Raw genomic sequence first — 10,142 nt, forward strand, 5'->3', positions numbered from 1 at the left:
GGGTGGGGATCTTTCAATGAATGCAGTGAAAAACTTCATGATCAATGTATGAAATTTCGCAACTCTCCTAGAATTTTTTTACAACAAAGAGAGATATTTTATCATAAAATTCAAATCAAAGATTGATAAGGATGTAGAGCTAATAAGCGGGCCATACACCATCTATCACAAGCCAGTGTTCCTACATGAATGAAACTCTAACTTTACACAAGCCCTCTATCACGTGTTGTGTCTATAGATGTGACCAACGAGTAGTCAGGTTTAGAGGTGTAACCCGACGATTGAATAACCTCAATAACATAACTATGGACTATCTTGGTACCACATGCATTGAAGTTGAGTTGAGAAGAGCATTACATACATAAGCCGTATTGCATAATTGATTGTTGTGTCATGGAGTTGCTTCTTTGTTGAGAATATATGTGATATATATCCTTACTGTATTATACACCACTATCATGTTTAAATTGTGTTCTCACCCCATGTTTGTTTGTTGTGCTGGCTTTATACCTATGTTGCAGATACTGAGATAGAAACTGAGGAGCTTTAAGATGTTGTCATAAGGAAGATAGCGTTGTGCCTTTTTTGTGTAACAATGAGACGAGATTTGCTGTGACTATCTTAATAAATTGTTTTATTTATATTTATAAGTTATGATAAAGTTGAACTCTTTTAAAATCATAAAATGTGTTACACGGTTAAATATTAATTTCGCTCCAATATTTTATAAGTCGAGCATGATGTTTTGTTGAAGAAATATGTGGGACATCCTAAGAATATGTTTTAATTAGAGGGGTCAGATCTCATGAACCTAACTCCATCCCTACTCTTGAACTTAAACATGAGAATTTTTTTTTATAAGTTTGTTAAATTCAAACATAAACAAATAAAAAATATACATTTATGTTGAGTCTTGAGGGAGTACTATTTTGGCATTGAAAACCTTATATTACGTGGCGGGTACGAGTCAATCCTTATGATCATTTTTCTAACACATTTTGATAGTGACATTTAGAAAAGTAAGTAACACCGGCCACTCTAAGCAAGGGACAAAGAATTAGACATGCAAAATAAATATGACTCAACCCTACGTTTTTAATTTAATGATTACGTACTAGAAAATTACCTGTCACCAACAGGCCAATCTTAGAGGTACATTCCCTAATCTTGTGTTGATTAACTATCAATCCAACGGCTGTGATAGTGAGTTACTCAATAACATGGCGTCAAAGATAAAACCTAATCATTGATATTGTTTATTATGAACGTAAAAGGCATGTATTATCCCATGATTAATTAAGGAAAATTGTCACCGGCACCCACCTTTTTTAAACAATTAATGAAGAATATAATGGACATATGCATGCTCATTAAAACATTATTATAGATATAATTGTGTGAAAATAGTGTACTTACTCCAGATATTTAATTTGATAAAGAAAATTACACAGTCTGATCTTCACGACTACAATGAGAAGGAGTGAAACTATTTAATATCCAAATTTAATATTAAAACTGATCTTCAAATCAACTTAGACAATTCCGTAAACCGATACTAGTGATAAAAGTTAATTAGCGTTTATGTTATTATTTTATTATTTGATTTTATTTAAAATATTTAATATAGTTACAAATATTATAACAAATTTCACCATATATATATATATATATATATATATATATATATATATATATATATATATATATATATATATATATATATATATATATATATATATATATATATATATATATATATAATGAAAATAGTTAATTCAATTATTCAGAAAAAAGAAAATATATGGTGAATGAATCCCTATCAGAGATGCCAGCCAAGCAGTGGCCCTCTTTGTACCTTTCAGCATCTATTGGCCAATGCAAAGTCATAATTCATTAATTCATTAATTCATTTTTTTTGTATGTATTCCATCCAGTTCACATTTTTTATAGTTCATTATCCATCAATCAAATCAAATCAAATGTAATACAAAAAGAGGGATTATGGCGGTGGAACATACTAATGTTTATTTTGCAGCTGGTGGAGCAGAATATCATTAAAAAACGTTTAATATAAACCTTTAAAAATTTCTTGCAATTTTTAAAATATATAAGTTTTTTAAAATAAAAAATAAATATAATATTTTATTCAATTTATAAAAAAAACACAGACTATATTCAAATTAAATGTGTTTTGAAAAAATAGGTAGAACAAAGTATATGAAGAACATCAGCCACACATCTCTAGAAATTTGGTTGGATTTGAAAGCTCGCAATTATGATGGAAGGTTCGTATTATTTATGAAAATTTTTTTATAAATCCCCATGTCTTCTTGGTCACCTCTGGTGAAAAATCCAAACTACTCTAACTTTGGAAATGCATTTCCGAAATGCAAGAAAAAAGTGTTTTCGGAGATGCATCTCCGAAAGCGCCTTTTTTTTTGAAAAAATTGTCTTATTTCGGAAGTTCATTTCCGAAAATAGCATTTCGGAAGTTCATTTCCGAAATACTGCGCGTTTTGCAGATTAAGCAAAACAGTCCCCCTCCCCCTAATCATTTACCCTAATCTTCTTCCAAACTCAAACTCTCTGCAAAAATTCTGCAAAAGCAAGTGTGAAGTAGCCAAACTCTTCTTCCAAACTCAACCAAACTCATCATCAAACACTAATTGGTAAGTTTATCATTGTTTTTTCAAGTTTTAGATCCATTTGAATAAACTCTTTTAGGGTGTTTAGAAACTGAAAAAATCACATTAAGATAGGTTAGTACTGATATTAGGATGTTTAGTAGGCATAAAAATAGTTTTGGTTTAGGTTTTTGGGGTCTGCCATTGGAGGTTGCAGAGAAGTTCTGCGCAGGGGTGTTTCGGAAGTTCATTTCCGAAAACACCTCCATCCTAGTTTTCGAAAATGAACTTTCGAACTGTATCAGAAGTGCATTTTTTTTTGTTTTTTCATTTGTCTCGCATATTAATCGATTTCGATTGTTTACAGGAACATGTCACGCAACCAACCAGCACGCATCAGACAGGGTAGGGAGACCCAGACTGCGTCGGCTAGACGCGAGCGGGCGGCGGCGCAGCTGGCGTCGACACAGGGACGGGGCAGGGCCAGGGACGACGTGTGCGAGTTCCCGTGGACGTGGGAGAGGGTACCTCTTCATATGGATCTAGGAGTCGGCTGGCTCGGGTATCTTCTTCCCGCCAGCGAGAGGAGGAGGAGGAGGAGCAGGAGGAGGAGGTGGCGGCAGTGCCCTACCACGAGCCGGAGGGGGTACCGGATGTTGACCCTCCAGCCGGGGAGGAGGATGAGCAGGAGAACAGCTATCCGGGAGGGCCCATTGACACTTCCGTGCTGATTCACTACCACGATCACGTCGCTCGGCGTATCTGGGAGGGAGAGGTATTTTTTATAAATTAACCGTTTATTTGTCACCATTTTTTATAATTTAACCGTTTATTTGTCGCTTATTTAATATATGTCGCTTATTTGTTTTTTTTGTAACAGGAGAGAGAGCCGTTGAAAATGGTGAACCACGCCCAGAAGATTTTCAGTCTGTTTAAACCAGCAGCTGAGTGGTTTAACGACCATGTGCGAGGTTCAGGGCTTAGCGGGCTCTGCATGACGGGGTACACCACCATCAGCACCGGCATGCAGGGGGCATTTGTGGAGCGCTGGCACAAGGAGACGTCCTCTTTCCACTTGCCGGTTGGGGAGATGACGATCACCTTGCATGACGTGCAGTGTCTTCTCCACCTGCCGATTAGGGGGCCGCTGTTGCACCACTCCCGGATCCAGAGGGTCGAGGCCATTGAGTGGATGACGCTCTATTTGGGCATGGAGCACGAGGTTGCTCACTTTGAGTGCGTCACGACATCTGGGCCTCATATCCGGTTCACCACACTGAGCGCTTATTTTGAGCACCACCTGGACGCGGCGGCCGATGCCGAGCAGGAGGGTGACGAGCTATTCACACAGTATCACCGCGGCTGCGCTCTCCGGTGCTGGTACATGCATGTGGTAGACGCTGCATGCTTTGTGGACAAGAGTGCAAGGTACGTCGACGTGACCTACCTCCGCTACTTCATGGACCTGGATACCGTTCACCAGTGGAACTGGGGGGCAGCTACTCTGGCATACCTCTACCAAAAGCTGAATGAGGCCTCCAACTGGAGGACGAGGCAGTTGGTCGGATCCTGCACACTACTTACGGTACGTTTTATTTTAATACATTATCGTATTTATTTATTTATTTATGTTTCGTATTTATTTTTAATACATTATCGTGTTTCTGTTTCAGAGCTGGATCATCTCCTACTTCTCCCGCATCCACGGCTTTCACATCGATCCTGCGTACGTGGACGCCATGCCCAGGGCCGCCAGATACGTTCTCCAGAGGGGGAACGATGCGATGGGACCATACCGTGGATACCTGGACCGCACGATGCACGACGACGTCACCTGGAGGCCGTTCAGCGACTACGCTCAGATTGTCCCCTTTGACGGCATTGCTCTATATTCAGGCTGGCTGGTATGCGGGACTACCATCATGGTCCGGTATCTCCCTGAGCGGTGCATGCGTCAGTTCGGATTCGTGCAGCGGATACCCAGGTCACCCTTTGAGGCTGCTCCCGACACAGTGACCCGAGTGCAGCTCACTGCCATATGGGAGAACTGGCAGCATCATGTGGTACCGCAGGAGTACCGTCTCACTCGGGTCACACAGGACTGACACAGTGAGGAGGGATACGTCACATGGTTCTATCAGGTGTCACATCCTCTGCTGAGACCCGATGTTCCCGGCGCTCCTAGGCCAGCACACGAGGAGATCCTGGAGAACCAGCAGGCCGAGGATGACCATGCCATTGATCTCATGCCGATCTGCCAGCGGATAGAGATGCTTGGGCGGGACGCGTTGGATCGAGGTGTCGTTCAGCAGGGCGGTCCAGAGGCTGTGGCTGTGATGGAGATGATCGTCACTGATGCGGGCCGTGCGGCGGGGTACAGGCGGCAGAGGAGGGCCTAGGGTGAGAGGGTTAGGCACACCCAGTAGTGGTCGGGTTTATTTATTTTTTGATTTCGGATTGTATCTTTCGCACAGTATTATTATTATTTTCGGCTTGTATATATTATTTGGATTTGATTTATCATATTAGTATTTTCAGTTTATCTGTTGCTTATTTTATTTGGCGTTTGCGTTTAATTAAAATGCGAGACTGTTAAGATACAACATAAAAAAAACACAGTTTCTGCATAATTCGGAAGTTCATTTCTGAAGACACACCCAATGAGGTGTTTTCGGAAGTTCATCTCCGAAGACACTCCCCATGAGGTGTTTTCGGAGATGCACTTCCGAATTGTGGAAATTTTAAAAAAAAAAAGCGCTTCGGAAGTTCATTTCCGAAGCAGGGGTATTTTGGGATTTTCGCTGGGGGTGACCTCCATAGGGAGGTGGCTAAAGAAATTTTCATTATTTATTTCCATGGTATCAAATTACTACTGTAAGATAATTTGGACAAAAAATCTGTTTCAAATTATAATTTTTTTTATATTATAAATCGTATGATTATATATTTCTATCAATTAGAAGATTTCAAGTTCATTTTTCATTCATTACATATGTCCTATAAAAATATTTATATTGTATCAGAATTTTTCACAATTAGAATAAAAATAATAGAATATACTCTCGCATTCTCTCTTTTATTGTTTTATTCAATTTTATAACATGTTATCAACACTAGGGAATAGGGATAGTAAGCAAACCCAAACCCGCGAGGCCCACCCGCACCCGAACCCGAGTCAACGGGTGAAAATTCGAGTTGACTGAATTTGAGTTCGGGTGCGGGTTTGGATAGTGTGAAACCCGCACCCGAAACCCAAAAGTTGTAGGAAAATAATAGGAAAAATATATTTTGTATTTTGCTGCGGGTTTGGGTGAAAAAACTCGAACCCAACAGGTGTGGACGTGGGTATTATTTTGCCACCTGAACAACATTTGAGTTTGGGTTTGAGTGTCGATTTCGGGTGCGGATTTAGGTAGTGTGAAACCCGCACCTGACCCGTTGTCATCCCTAATCAACACGAAGGTATGATTATTTCTCCTTCTTTTTATAATATATATTTTTACCTGTTATTTACAATATATTGATTAGAAAAGAAAAAAGAAAATTAATGATGATTATCAAACATCCTGAAGGTAGCAAAATTATATTTCTATAAATTTCTGAAAAATTTATCAAGCATCCTTGAATGTTCCTGAAGAACTTATCAAGCATCCTTCTTGAAAGATAGCAAAATAACATTATATAGATCTTGAAGAACTTATAAAGTATTTCGAGTTCTTAAAGAATTTATAAAACATTTCGAGTTCCAGAAGAACTTATAAATCATTTCGAGTTCTAGAAGAACTTATAAAACTTTTATTTTTTGGGAAAAGGATGGGCCGAAGGCCAACTTATAAAGCATTTTGAGTTCCAAAAGAACTTATAAAAGCATTGAATAAGGGTGACAAAACGGGTCAGACTTGTCGGGTCGACCCGTTTGACCCGCCATTTTAGGCGGTCTGGGCTGAAGTTTTCGGTTCGGTACCTTAAGTTGGTTCGCCCCGCCTAACCTGCTTAAAAAAGCGGGCATAGGCGGGGCGAGTTTTACCCGCGGGTTTTGTTAAACCTATTTATTTTTGGTAAATTCTTTGGTACCCATGAGTTTTAGTTGGGTACTGGTACATTTAGTGTAAATTGATTTAAATTTTAATTATTTTTAAAAATAAAATAAAACAAAAAGATGATGTGACATTGAATATCATTATTTGATTGGATAAGGGTACCGGTACCTAACTAAATTCAAGGGTACCAGAGTGTCCACCTTTATTATTTTACTTAGAATTAAAACAACTTTAACTATAAAAACAACACTATTCTTTAGCGTTATGTTGATTGAATTGTATTCTAAATTATTATACATACAAATTGAATTATAACTGCAATGTTCTTTCTATAAGTTTCTAATACATGTGTTGATTGAAAAAGCTTGAAATAAAAGAACAATTGTATGACATGCATAATTATTAAGTTCTCAATACATTAGCTCACGTGTTTTCTTTAGAAATATATGTTGATTTTAAGAAAATGAAGGATTTGATTAGTGTATATGTGTGATGTATTATGCAATGTAATTGTTATCACTATTTGTCTTGTGTAAATTCTTAATTGGATTCTTTTAGTAGTTAGTTTTCAAATAGGATTATGATGATATGTATTGTCTATTTATTTTGATACCTTTTTTTTATTGTGCTTGAGTTTATTTCGTTTTTTTTGTTGTAATTAGTCTTTAAGACATGTTGAAGTTATATTGTGCGTTGTTAAAAAAAATCTTTAATCGACCTCTTTGGTAATAATTTAAAATTTTTTGTAAATTATGTAGTAAATCAAATTGCAAAATAAAAAAAATTAAAATTGGCGGGCTGGCCCGCCGACCCGCCAACTCATTAGTAAACGAGGCGGGTTTGAATTTTAAGCTAGGACACCTAAGTTGGCCCGCCCCTGCTTTTTGACGGGCTTAAACGGGTCGGGCTGCCCGCTTCGCCACCCCTAGCATTGAAGAACTTATAAAACATTTCGAGTTCCAGAAGAACTTATAAAGCATTGAAAAAGTTATAAAGCATTTTGAGTTCTAGAAGAACTTATAAAACATTGAAGAACTTAGAAAGCATTTTGAGTTTCAGAAGAACTTATAAAGCATTGAAGAACTTATAAAGTATTTTGAGTTCCTAAAGAACTTTAAAGCATTTCGAATTCCTGATGAACTTATAAAGTAGTTCGAGTTTTAGAAGAACTTACAAAGCATTGAAGAACTCATGAAGAACTTATAAAGCATCTTTGAAGGATAGCAAGATAGTAATTTCTTATTTAGTTCCTGAAGAACTTATCAAACATCCTTAAAGAATAGCAAAATAATAGTCTGTATGATTCCTGAAGAACTTATAAAGCATCTTAGAAGGATAGCAAAATAATTGTTTGTTATGATTCTCGAAGAACTTATAAAGAACTTATAAAAGGATTGCACAATGAATTTTTTTTCATAAATTATAAGAACGTGTATGTTATAGTTCTTGAAGAATTATAAATATTTGTATTATTGTAAAGAATTTTTTTTGTTAAAAACTCTGTAAAATTGTTACAGTATCAATTATTACAGTATCAATTATTATCTGTTTGAGATATTAAAAACTTTTTAACTTTGTTAGTGTATCAATTGTTGATCTTTTGATATATAATAAATCATATCAATTATTGTTTAGTTGAAAAGTTAATATTTTGTTGAATGTAAAGATGAAGTATGTCTCTATTTGTAATTGGATAAGTTTATTTTTGTGATTTTGAAAAGACAATTATTCTAAATTAAATGAAAATTTTAAAGTGTAAGTGTATCAATTAAAATTTTAAAATTAACTTGATTTAAAAATTATTTGTGATATTTTGATTTAGAAAATAAATATAATTTATTGTAGCAGAAAGTTTTGTGTATATAAAATATATTAATATCTACTTTTAATTTGTATATGATATAATTTATTGTGGGGTGTGCATATAATATTTATATTGTGAAAATATAATTTGATATGTGTATTTATATGTACAAATAATATGATTTAAGATATTTTATTGTATCATTAAATATTACTCAATTAATTTATTGAAAATAAATTAAGTAATTTTCAGAGATAGACATATATATGATATGATTGAGATGAATGAGTGAAATGAAAAAAAATTTAAAAATAAATTTAATATTGATGTATATATTTTTTGGACATTTGATAGAATCATAAAATATTTTAGAGATATCATAAATTATTATATATATGGTATTTATGGATTAATTATTATATTAGAATAATATGATGATTAATAAAATATTGTTAAAATTAATACATATGGTATTGTAAAATATTTTTATTGATAATAAATTCTAATAAAATCATAAAATTTTGTAAAATATATATGGTATTTATGGATTAAATTTTTTTGTTAAAAACTCCGTAAAATTGTTACGGTATCACTTTTGTTGAATCTATGTGCAATGAATGAGTATTGTAAAATATTTTTATGATGATAAAATTAATACAATGGTGATAATTTAATATGATTTATATATATATATATATATATATATATATATATATATATATATATATATATATATATATATATATATATATATATATATATATATATAAATATTTATTGTTTATGCAATAAAATTTTATCACTCGAAAGTTATTTAGAGATTAGAAAAATAATTATTGGAGATGGAAGTGTCAAGCAATATAATTTATGAAAGTTTCTTTTTAATTATTAAAATAAGTCTTTAGGGGTGTTTAAAATTTTCTTTCTAATTGTGTTTTTAAAAGGCATACGCGCTTATGACTTATCATTAAACAATTATTATTGTTCTTAGAATAAATTTTGGTACTAGCACTAATAATGAAGGTATGTGTCTTGTTGATAGTTCAACTACTCACACAATTCTCAAGAATAAAAGATATTTCTCTAATTTAGTGAATCAAAAGACTGTACTCCACTTATATTAATACAATTGAAGCATATACCATTGTAAACCAGAAGTTTACAAATTACACTCAAGTGTGTTGTTGGCAAAAATGGTTGGGTAATCTCAGATGGATGTATTATGATGTTAAAATTAGTATTTAAGAACCATAAGTTTCTTCAATGTAGTAAATTTTGCGTGTTTATGAAGGAAATTAAAAATGTGAAAAATTGAGTTTTTCACGACGTTAATCATTGCATCGACTAAAATATCATGCAAATGTTTATTATCTACTCACAACCAGAAGTTTGCGAAGTTGTTTTCTCATACTAAGATCTCAATTTCTGAATTTTCATAATTTTTTTTATAACTATCGCATATATTATTAAAATTGATATTGAACATCTCTAACGTATGTTCATAAAAAATGGACTTGATCCATTCTTTAGACGTCTAAAGTTAGTTGCATGTGTGATACTTATGAGATCATACGTTATATGTTATACATTAGAAACATACAACCATGAATATTCAGATATTTATTCACATTAAGCCAACAAGTTATTATATGTTAATTCTCCCCTTGACTTACA

The sequence above is a fragment of the Vicia villosa genome, linkage group LG4 (genome assembly GCF_029867415.1).
Source record: "Vicia villosa cultivar HV-30 ecotype Madison, WI linkage group LG4, Vvil1.0, whole genome shotgun sequence".
Lineage (NCBI taxonomy): Eukaryota > Viridiplantae > Streptophyta > Magnoliopsida > Fabales > Fabaceae > Vicia > Vicia villosa.